This window comes from Euphorbia lathyris, chromosome 3 (genome assembly GCF_963576675.1).
Source record: "Euphorbia lathyris chromosome 3, ddEupLath1.1, whole genome shotgun sequence".
Classification (NCBI taxonomy): Eukaryota; Viridiplantae; Streptophyta; class Magnoliopsida; order Malpighiales; family Euphorbiaceae; genus Euphorbia; species Euphorbia lathyris.
In genome coordinates this window covers 61502639-61513556 of record NC_088912.1, presented here as the reverse complement: position 1 = coordinate 61513556, position 10918 = coordinate 61502639, and positions in this window count along the sequence as shown.

The window sequence follows — 10918 nt, the reverse complement described above, 5'->3', positions numbered from 1 at the left end:
TTCATAAGAGGTAGAATTAGGTGAAATTCACGTGACTTGCACTATAACCTTTTGAAACTTATGTGATACTTGATAAAACATTTGGTGTTAATGTTGCTTAATTGTTTCAAGCAATTTCAAATGAGTTTCAACTGATTTCATCCACTTTCACTCAATTTTAGAAGAGATGAAATTAATGTGAACTGCAACGTAACCTTTTGAAACTCATGTGAAACTTGATAAATATATGGTGTTAATGTTGTTTAATTGTTTCAACTGATCTCATCCATTTTCACTCAAGTACACAAAAGGTTAAATTTCACTGTAACCTTTTGTAACGTATATGATACTTGATAAAACATTTGTGTTAATGTTGCTTGCTTGTTTTAATTTAATTTCAAATGATTTCTAATCAATTTATATTAACTTTTACTCAATTTCTCAAGAGGTGAATGTAAGGAAATAGAGGCATGCAAAGGCAAGGCGGAAAAAAAAAATATTTCCTTTAAACCACATATCAATTACGTTCATTATTTGATATCAATAACAATTAACAATCAAGAGGAATTTCACGAAATACTTCTTAAATAGTTCTACTATTGAGGGAGTGATTCATCAGAGTGTTCTTGTTGAAGTAGAGATCCTTATATCAACTCTTGTAAACCAATCAAGTGTAGATTGCCTCCAACGTTGATCCACACGAATTAGATTGAAGAACAATTGAGTATGATTGAGAATATTGATTTTGGTTTTTCTCAAAACTTTAGAGGCTCAAGTTACAGAGTAATTTTGTGTGACTTAAACAAAATAAACCCCAACCTAATCTACATGTGTGCCACCCTCGATGGATAAAAATTATCCAAATTTTTTCTTTTTCAAACACTAATTAAAATTGAATTATTAATCAGTAGATATAATTTAATTAGAAGATATAGTTTAATTTAAACTTTTATATATATATATATATATATATATATATATAAGGGTGAGATCTAGTGCGACAAGAGGTCTAGGTGTGACAATGAGCTTATTGTGTGACATAACAAAACTACGTAATTTTGATAATAATTGAAAATGGCAAGGTTACAAATTTAAAAAAAAAATAGAGGATAGAGAAAATTGTTTTATTTCTTTTCTTTAAAATACATTTTTCTGACCTTTCTAACCATGTTTTTGAAATTTTTTATATTATTAGACTCGTCTAAATTAGACGGTCATTTTGAGATCCCTGAAGGTCAGGTAAAAAAAATTCCGGTGAGCGGAATCCGGGTGGGCGTTTTCCGGTGAGGAAAAAAAGTGCCCAAAAAATTCTCAAAAACTTCCAAAAAATGTAAAATATTATTCTGAGAAACTTTAATTCTTGGATCGAAGCGATATTTCTTACATTTTAGTCCCAATAAAACGTTTTACTTAATTTTATCTATTTTACATGCTTTAACAATTTGTTGGGTCAAACCCGTAAGGAATCTCTCTTTGAGCCAAGACTTAAAGTTTCTTAAAATGATGTTTTACATATTTTGAAATTTTTTGATAATTTTCTGAACACATTTTTTTATCCGACTTACATTATTCCGACAGTGTACGAAATTGTTCCAAACCAGTGTACCATTTGTTCCAACATAATATTTATATTGTTCCAAAAGAATAAATCAACGTACCAATTTTTCCAATAAATTAGTTATATTATTCCAGTATAATATTTATATTGTTCCAACATAATAAATCAGTTTACCAATTGTTCCAAATCAGTTTACCAAAAATTCCGATTAGCGGAATCCGGGTGGGCGTTTTCCGGCGAGCAAACAAGTACCCAGAAAATTCTCAAACAATTCCAAAAAATGTAAAATATTATTCTGAGAAACTTTAATTCTTGGGTCGAAGCGGGATTTCTTACAGTTTAGTCCCAATAAAACGTTTTCCTTAATTTTATCTATTTTACATGCTTCAACAATTTGTTGGGTCAAAACCGTAAGGAATCTCGCTTTGAGCTAAGAATTAAAGTTTCTTAAAATAATGTTTTACATGTTTTGAAATTTTTTGATAATTTTCTGAACACATTTTTTATCCTACTTACATTGTTCCGACAGTTTACGAAATTGTTTCAAATCAGTGTACCATTTGTTCCAACATAATACTTATATTGTTCCAACAGAATAAATCAACGTACCAATTTTTCCAATAAAATAGTTATATTATTCCAGTATAATACTTATATTGTTCCAACATAATAAATCAGTTTACCAATTGTTCCAAATCAATTTTATTATCTATCGTCTTTAATTTTATTTTTGTTTTTAGTATTTAATATAGTATCTTCAAATTTATATTAGTTATATTATTTAGAAAATAATTCTAATTCTTATATTATTCCAACAGAATAAATCTGTGTACCAATTGTTCCAACAGAATAGTTATATTGTTCCAACAGAATACTTATATTGTTCCAATATAATTGTTATATTGTTCCAATAAAATATTCCAACACATAGTTCTGAAAGGTAGGACCAAAAAGTGTCCAGAAAATTATTAAAAAATTTCAAAACATGTAAAACATTATTTTAAGAAACTTTAATTCTTGGATCAAAATGTGATTCCTTACAGTTTTTGTTGAAACACTCTTCCACATGATTTTGATTTGACAAAATTATTTAAGTAATTAATAAAAAATATTCTAACACATTAAATCTAAATGCTTTGATTTATTTATACTAATGTGTTTGTTCAATGTTGAGTTTATTTATCTATAAGACATTAAGATATAAAGTCTAAAAGCCCATGAGTGGAAGTCAAGCCCAAGTCAACATAATCAAGACCTCACGGCCAAGAAGATGAAACGTAGTCGTTTCAAGCAAAACGACAACTCAGCAAGAAGAAGGATCGAGAAGCCTTCTAGCAAAAGCTTCAAGAGGAAGCTGCTGAGTTCATCGATAAGCAGTCAGGACAGCGGCAGACAAGAACCAACTTCTAGACAAAGTATTTCTACTTTGGGTAAAGTTCAGAAGGCGCAGGAAGTTGTCTGGAAGACTTTGCCAAAAATGTCGAAACATTCTGTTTACCGGACGAAAAGCTGCCGAGCACTGCCGCGGACAGAAGATGCAAGAATCTCATTGGCCAACGACACTGTGCACGTACTGAGTGACAACGACAGGAAGCCGTTTCCCTCCAATGGTTATTTCAAAATTCGAAATGACCGATGCCTCAAGTGTCACTATATAAAGGCCTCTCATTTGCTTCATTCGATGCAGATCTTCAACTAGTCAAAACGCTGACCAAATTTCTACACGAAGTTCTGTGAGAAAAGCAAAGCAAAAACCTTACACCAATTTCCATATTATTGTGTAAAAGTCTAGAGTGATTTCAATCATCTAAAGTGTCTTAGCAATTGTTGTTTAGGACAAACACTTTATCATTTCTAGAAGAATAGAAATGAGAGGCTGAGTACTCGGTTATAGTACTCAGCGGTAGATATAGGAGTGGGTAGAGGTATAGAGGAAGGTACTCTTGTATACTCAGCTTCTATTGTAAAAGGTTTCGTGCTTTACCTTTAAAGAGCTCAGTAGAGAATTCAAAAAGCTCGGAACGAGTTCTGGGGACTGGACGTAGGCGGAGAAGCCGAACCAGGATAAGTCTGCTGAGTAATATCTTTCTAACCCTTAAACTCCTTTACATATTGCTTGCTATAAAACTGACTAAGTAACGAACTCACGCTGAGTTAAGTATACTAAGAAGCTGAATTCAGGAATAGACTCCAAGTGTTATTTCCTAACTCAAGGAAAGAAACAGACTTAGTCACAAGTTGACTAAGCTTGTGTCTTCAAACTACTTAGTCACGCTGTGTAAACCTTTTCATAAGAAAAGAAGTCAGCCTTAACGGACAAATTTTTTAAATAGTTCCTATCCCCCCCTGGAACTAACTTGTCACGTTATAAGGGACCAACAGTTTTGACCAAATAAATTGTTGAAGAATGTAAAATGGATAAAATTAAGGAAAACGTTTTATTGGGACTAAACCGTAAGAAATCCTACTTCGACTGAATTAAAGTTTCTCCGAATAATGTTTTATATTTTTTGGAATTTTTTGAGAATTTTCTGGCCACTTTCGGGTTTCTCACCGAAAAATAACCATCTAATCACCGGATTCTGTTGATTTGGGACTAAGCCGTAAGAAATCTAACTTGAGTCAATAATTAAAGTTTCTCAGAATGATATTTTACATTTTCTGGAATTTTTTGAAAATTTTCTGAACAATTTTTTCTCACAGCAAAACAGATCGTCGGATCCCGTTCACCGGAAATGTTTTTACCCGAGCTTCTGGGATCTTAAAATGACCATCTAATTAAGACGAGTCCAACGGTATAATTTTTTTTGAAAAACTAGGTTGGAAAAGTCAGGAAAATGCATTTTAAAGAAAAAAATAAAAGAATTTTCTATTTCCTTTTATTTACAAATTTGCCACATTCCTCTACTTAATTACAAAATCGGTATTTGTCACACCATAAGACTTGTCTCACCATAAAAAAATTGTCACACTGGATCTCTTCTCGCTCTCTCTTTCTATATATATATATATATATATATATATATGGGTGAGATCCAGTGCGACAATGGGTCTAGGTGTGGCAAGGAGCTTATTTTGTAACATAACAAAACTACGTAGTTTTGATGATAATTGAAAATGACAATGTGACAAATTTGTAAATAATAATAAAAAAGATGATAGAGAAAATTGTTTTATTTCTTTTCTTTAAAATACATTTTTCCGACCTTTCTAACCTCGTTTTCCGAAAAATTATATACTGTTAGACTCGTCTAAATTAGACGGTCATTTTGAGATCCCTAAAAGTCAGGTAAAAAAAATTCCGGTGAGCAGAATCCGGGTGGGCATTTTTCGATAAGAAAAAAAGTTTTAAAAATTCTCAAAAAATTCCAGCAAATGTAAAATATTATTCTGAGAAACTTTAATTCTTTGGTCAAAGAGAGATTTGTAAAAGTTTAGTCCCAATAAAACTTTTTCCTTAATTTTATCTATTTTACATATTTCAACAATTTGTTGGGTCAAAACCGTAAGGAATCTCGCTTTGAGCCAAGAATTAAAGTTTCTTAAAATGATATTTTACATGTTTTGGAATTTTTTGATAATTTTCTGAACACATTTTTTATCCGACTTATATTATTCCGACAGTGTACGAAATTGTTCCAAATTAGTGTACCATTTGTTCCAACATAATACTTATATTGTTCCAACAGAATAAATCAATGTACCAATTTTTCCAATAAAATAGTTATATTATTCTAGTATAATATTTATATTGTTCCAACATAATAAATCAGTTTATCAATTGTTCCAAATCAGTTTACCAAAAATTCTGGTGAGCGGAATCCGGGTGAGCGTTTTCCGGCGAGCAAAAAAAGTGCCCAAAATATTCTCAAAAAATGTAAAATATTATTCTGAGAAACTTTAATTCTTGGGTCGAAGTGGGATTTCTTATAGTTTTGTCCCAATAAAACGTTTTCCTTAATTTTATCTATTTTACATGCTTCAACAATTTGTTGGGTCAAAACCGTAAGGAATCTCTCTTTGAGCCAAGAATTAAAGTTTCTTAAAATGATGTTTTACATGTTTTGGAAGTTTTTGATAATTTTCTGAACACATTTTTTTATCCTACTTACATTGTTCTGGCAGTGTACGAAATTGTTCCAAAGTGTACCATTTGTTCCAACATAATACTCATATTGTTCCAACAGAATAAATCAACATACCAATTTTTCTAATAAAATAGTTATATTATTCCAGTATAATATTTATATTGATCCAATATAATAAATCAGTTTACCAATTGTTCTAAATCAATTTTATTAACTATCGTCTTCAATTTCATTTTTGTTTTGGGAAAAGTACAAAAATAAACCTTGTGGTTTAACCCATTTTCGAAGTGCACCCCTGTGGTTTAAAAGTTTGCAAGTCGGTGCCTTGAACTTCATTCCGTTAGCAAAGAGGGGTAAAATTGACTAACGGTGTTAAAAGTCAAAGGAAAAATAGTTAATTTGATCCTTATATTTAATAATTTTATAAATTAAGCATTCTTATTATCTAACTATCACAAACAAACCCCAAAATAAAAAATAAAAATTCAATTATACCATCTTCTCCATTACTCTTTAACTTTTTTTCTTTCTCTCTCATTTTTTTTTTAATTTTTCCCTCTCTAAAATCAAGTTTACCCTTATTATTTTTCTCTCTCTTATTATCATATCGATTCTCAGAAATGTCTTCTTTAGAATTCGACTCCGTCAAGGCTGTAAAAGCCGACGCCATTAGAAGTTACAACAGAAACAGAAACTATATTTCCTATTCCCACCGCCTGATCACTGCCGTGGCTCTTCTCTGCTCCTTTCCTTATTTTCCAGTCCTCAAAGAAATTTCCTCCGCCTATTTCTCCCTCTTTAACCGCCAAATCTACGTTTTCTTCCTAATCAACGCTATTATTTTCATTATCTACCATTTTTCAAACAACGACGCCGCCGCATCTCAGCCTGATCTTTACGATCACTACGTCTCACTTTCCTCCACCTCCACCCTCAAGGAAACAAAAGCACTGGTTTCATCGCCAATTGAGATTGAGGATAAGCAGATTGTTGTTTGCGAGAATGCTCAATCAGCTCCGGAGGAAGAGAACTCGAATCTCGATCTCACGGAGACGAAAGCTGATTCTAATGTTGTTAAGGATGAGGAGATTCGTCTCAGGAGAACACAATCGGAGAAATACACAACGGTGAAGAGGAAAGCACGGACTCTGTTGCGATCGGAGACGGAAAATGGAAGAGAACTGGGTTTGGCCGGTGCGAGAAAGTCGATGGAGGATATGAACAACGATGAATTCAGATGTATAATTGAGAGATTCATTGCTAGTAAAAAGAAGGTTTTGAGAGATGAGAATTTTGCTGTTATGGAAGAAAAGGAAGAGTGATCCATGGAAGAAGAAAGAAAGAAGAAATTGGAATGAATCTATTTGGGGATTTATGGAAATAGATTGAATTTGTACAGAAGAAGAGGGGCAATGTTGATGGAAACTACTTGGTTTTTCCTCATTTTCGAAATTCTACATTATTTTTTCGAATTGAGTTCATTGTATCACTCCACAGTCTGGATATTAATTATTGGTAAAACTAAAACATTAGTTTCTTATTTTTGTTTTCCAATAGAAATTAAATTGAATAAAGATAATTATCAGAAATTATTGAGGTTGGTAAAGTATATAATTGGTAGTTAATTTTTAGAGAGCGAAAAAATTAAAAAAGATGAGAGAGAAAGAAAAAAATTAAAGAGTAATGGAGAAGATGGTATAATTGAATTATTATTTTTTATTTTGGGGTTTGTTTGTGATAGTTAGATAATAAGGATGCTTAATTTATAAAATTATTAAATATAAGGACCAAATTAACTATTTTCCCTTTGACTTTTAACACCGTTAGTCAATTTTACCCCTCTTTGCTAACGGAATGAAGTTCAAGGCACCGACTTACAAACTTTTAAACCACAGAGGTGCACTTCGAAAATGGGCCAAACAACAAGGTTTATTTTTGTACTTTTTCCTTTTGTTTTTTAGTATTTAATATAGTGTCTTCAAATTTATATTAGTTATATTATTTAGAAAATAATTCTAATTCTTATATTATTCCAACAGAATAAATCTGTGTACCAATTGTTCCAACAGAATAGTTATATTGTTCCAACAGAATACTTATATTGTTCCAACAAAATATTCCAACACACAGTGCTGAAAGGTATGACCAAAAATTGCCCAAAAAATTATCAAAAAAATTCAAAACATGTAAAACATCATTTTAAGAAACTTTAATTCTGGGATCAAAATGAGATTCCTTACGGTTTTGACCCAATAAATTATTGAAGCATGTACAATGGATAAAATTAAAGAAAAAGTTTTATTGGAACTAAACCCTAAGAAATCCTACTTTGACTCAATAATTAAAGTTTCTCCAAATAATGTTTTACATTTTCTGGAATTTTTTAAGAATTTTCTGGGCACTTTCGGGTTTCTCACCGGAAAACGAATATAAGATTTTAATGGGTAAGAATACTAATTAATTGTATTATAATAAATAAGAATATAGAACAAAATAAAAAGATAACATATAAAGTTAATAGAAAAAGAATATAATATGATTAATTTAATTATGACGTTTAGCTTAAATAATAAATTGTATATATTTTGTAAAACGTTAAGCTTAAATTAGTATTATTTTGTAAACGTTGAGCCTATATTGGTGTTATTTTGTACGTGGAGCCTAAATTGATGCTATATTGTAAGCGTTAAGCCTAAATTGATATTATGTTGTAAACGTTAAGCCTATATTGGTGCTATTTTGAACGTTGAGCCTAAATTGGTACTTCCCCAAAAACCTTAGGCCTATTTTGATACATTATCCCTTAAATAGATTGTATTTAATTTTTTCTTAAAGTTTAAGTCATTTAATTTCCTAATTAATAAGAGGTTTAATGTTGATTTTGATGATTATAATTGTCCATATGATTTACTAATCTAAATTAACATACACATATATTAAATTCATTATTCTCAAAACTCTGACCGATTCACAATGTGCCATTTAGAACCAATTTACGAATTACCATTTTATCTTTCTTAATGTATGAATCATCAGGTTCTTACCGCAGCTAGCATATACGTTTATTGCAATTCAATTGAATTGGATAGTACATTAACTCTTTAATTTCTATCTATTATTTATATAAAATGAATTTAATCAAACGTATAACAGAATGAGTGCACAGACTTAAGAAATAAGTGTCTCATTCCCCCTAGGACCATAAGAAGTCAAGCTGATATTTGAACTTTACCTTTCAGTGCGTAGTTGCACTATAATTCAATCTTTCATCAACTATGTCCAAACGAATCGTGACTATGAAAAATATCAACTCACATATGCAGAGACGTTTGTTTACTTATCCATGTCGAATTGTTTCAAACTAGATATATTATGTGAATTCTCAATTTCAGCTTATAACTTATCACCTTGCAAGGATTTAGAACAATTCTCCCACATATGGCCGATGATATATCTCTCATCTACCAGAGTGATAAATGTTTAATCTATCATTCAATTACACTGCAATTATTTTATATGACACCCAATGACTGCTTGAGGCACACCCTGGCGTGTTTGGATCGTGGTAGATAACATAGTCAAAGCATCATACTCCATAATCATGATAATTATTTAAGTCTGAGGATTATTTATGTGTGATATCACCTATGTGATGATCGAATTGACATCAAAAAGATTTATCCATCCTAATATCTCATGTCAGATCGCCAAGGTATAAGAACTCTTTCATATACATCCATATAACTGCCTAGATATCCCCATATTCACAACTTATGAGACATCTGTCTATTCAAGAATATTAAACATTGTTATATGAAAGTCTCAACAACATTATGTCAATCCTTTAACATAATGCTTGGCTTGGGTGCTTTAAGTTTATGATCGATTAGTTTTAGTCCTAAAGTTTAACCATACTTCATTTTGTATGAACACTTTATGCATATTGAATAAAAACTAAGGATTTCTTCTATCTATTCATTATATGATAAAAGATGAAAAACCTTTTAGTAGTGAATTACAACTATATATAATAAATCAAATATAAATAAATGAATATTTCATAAACAATAAAATATCCTAAAATAATTATCTCTAGGACATAACACTAACACAAGAAATCATGTGAAAGTCATGTGATAAGTGTTGACAATCATTTGAAACTTGTTGAATATTGGTTTTAATGTTTCTGAATGGTTTTAGAACAGTTTAGCATGATTTTACATGATTGTTTTATCGATTTGAGCTGAAATCTATTGAAATGAAGAGTTGTTTATTTTTTCTACTTGTTTTTTATTATTGTAGTATTTCTGAGTAATGTTTTCAGAACACATATAATGCATAGAAGATATTCCATTAGTATATTATATCTTACCTTTAGCTGGACCTAGAATCTAATTATCATGTCATTGTTGATTGAAATTTGCTGTTGTCATTCTTGTAACTCGAATTAGACTTCAATTTCTTCTTGTGTTTGACTGATTTGCAAATTATCTTTAATTGTTATTGAGAAGTTTTAGAATGTGTAGTTCCTTGGAATAAGAATTATGATAATTTTGTAGTTGACGAACTTGTTTTCTTCAGTTTAGGTACCTCTATCATAGATTAGAATTATAATTTCTCTCGTTGCTCTATTTTTTATGTTTCTAAAATTGATGAATGCTTTTTTACGATGGTTATAAATTATTTGAAGTCGGATCTTATCCAATTTTGTGTTGAAAATATAGAGTTAAAAGAAAAACAATTTAAATAAGGTATATCAGAGTTTGAAATACCAAGTTCCAAGATTGAAATGCAACCATCAACGTTTGTAGGTTATTTTTTATTCTGCAATTAATGAGAATCGGTAGGAAGTTAAATTTTTTTATATGAAAGTGATTTGATATTTGATATTGATTTACTTATTAATTTTTTATCAAGGAATATTAAAAAAAAAATGATATTTTAGAAATATTGGTTGTTAGTTTTATGTTATTTTAGATATTTTTAATTTGTTTGGTAAAATAGAAAAAATAGGTGGCATTCATGGTGCCCGATATGGTTACTTTGTTTTTTACAAAGTACCGTTGCTTGGTGTGGTTTTCATCATTGGATGATAGAGCATAAAATTAATCCAGTGGTGAAAACCACACCAAGTAACAAGACTTTGTAAAAAATAAAGTAACTATAGCGAACACCGGCATTTTGGTAAAAACTGAAAAGGAGAATCTGATGGAGTTAAATCATAGGAAGCCAGCCCATAATTCCCATCGGAGCCCATCATTCTTTTTGACAATGACAATGAGAATAGATCTCT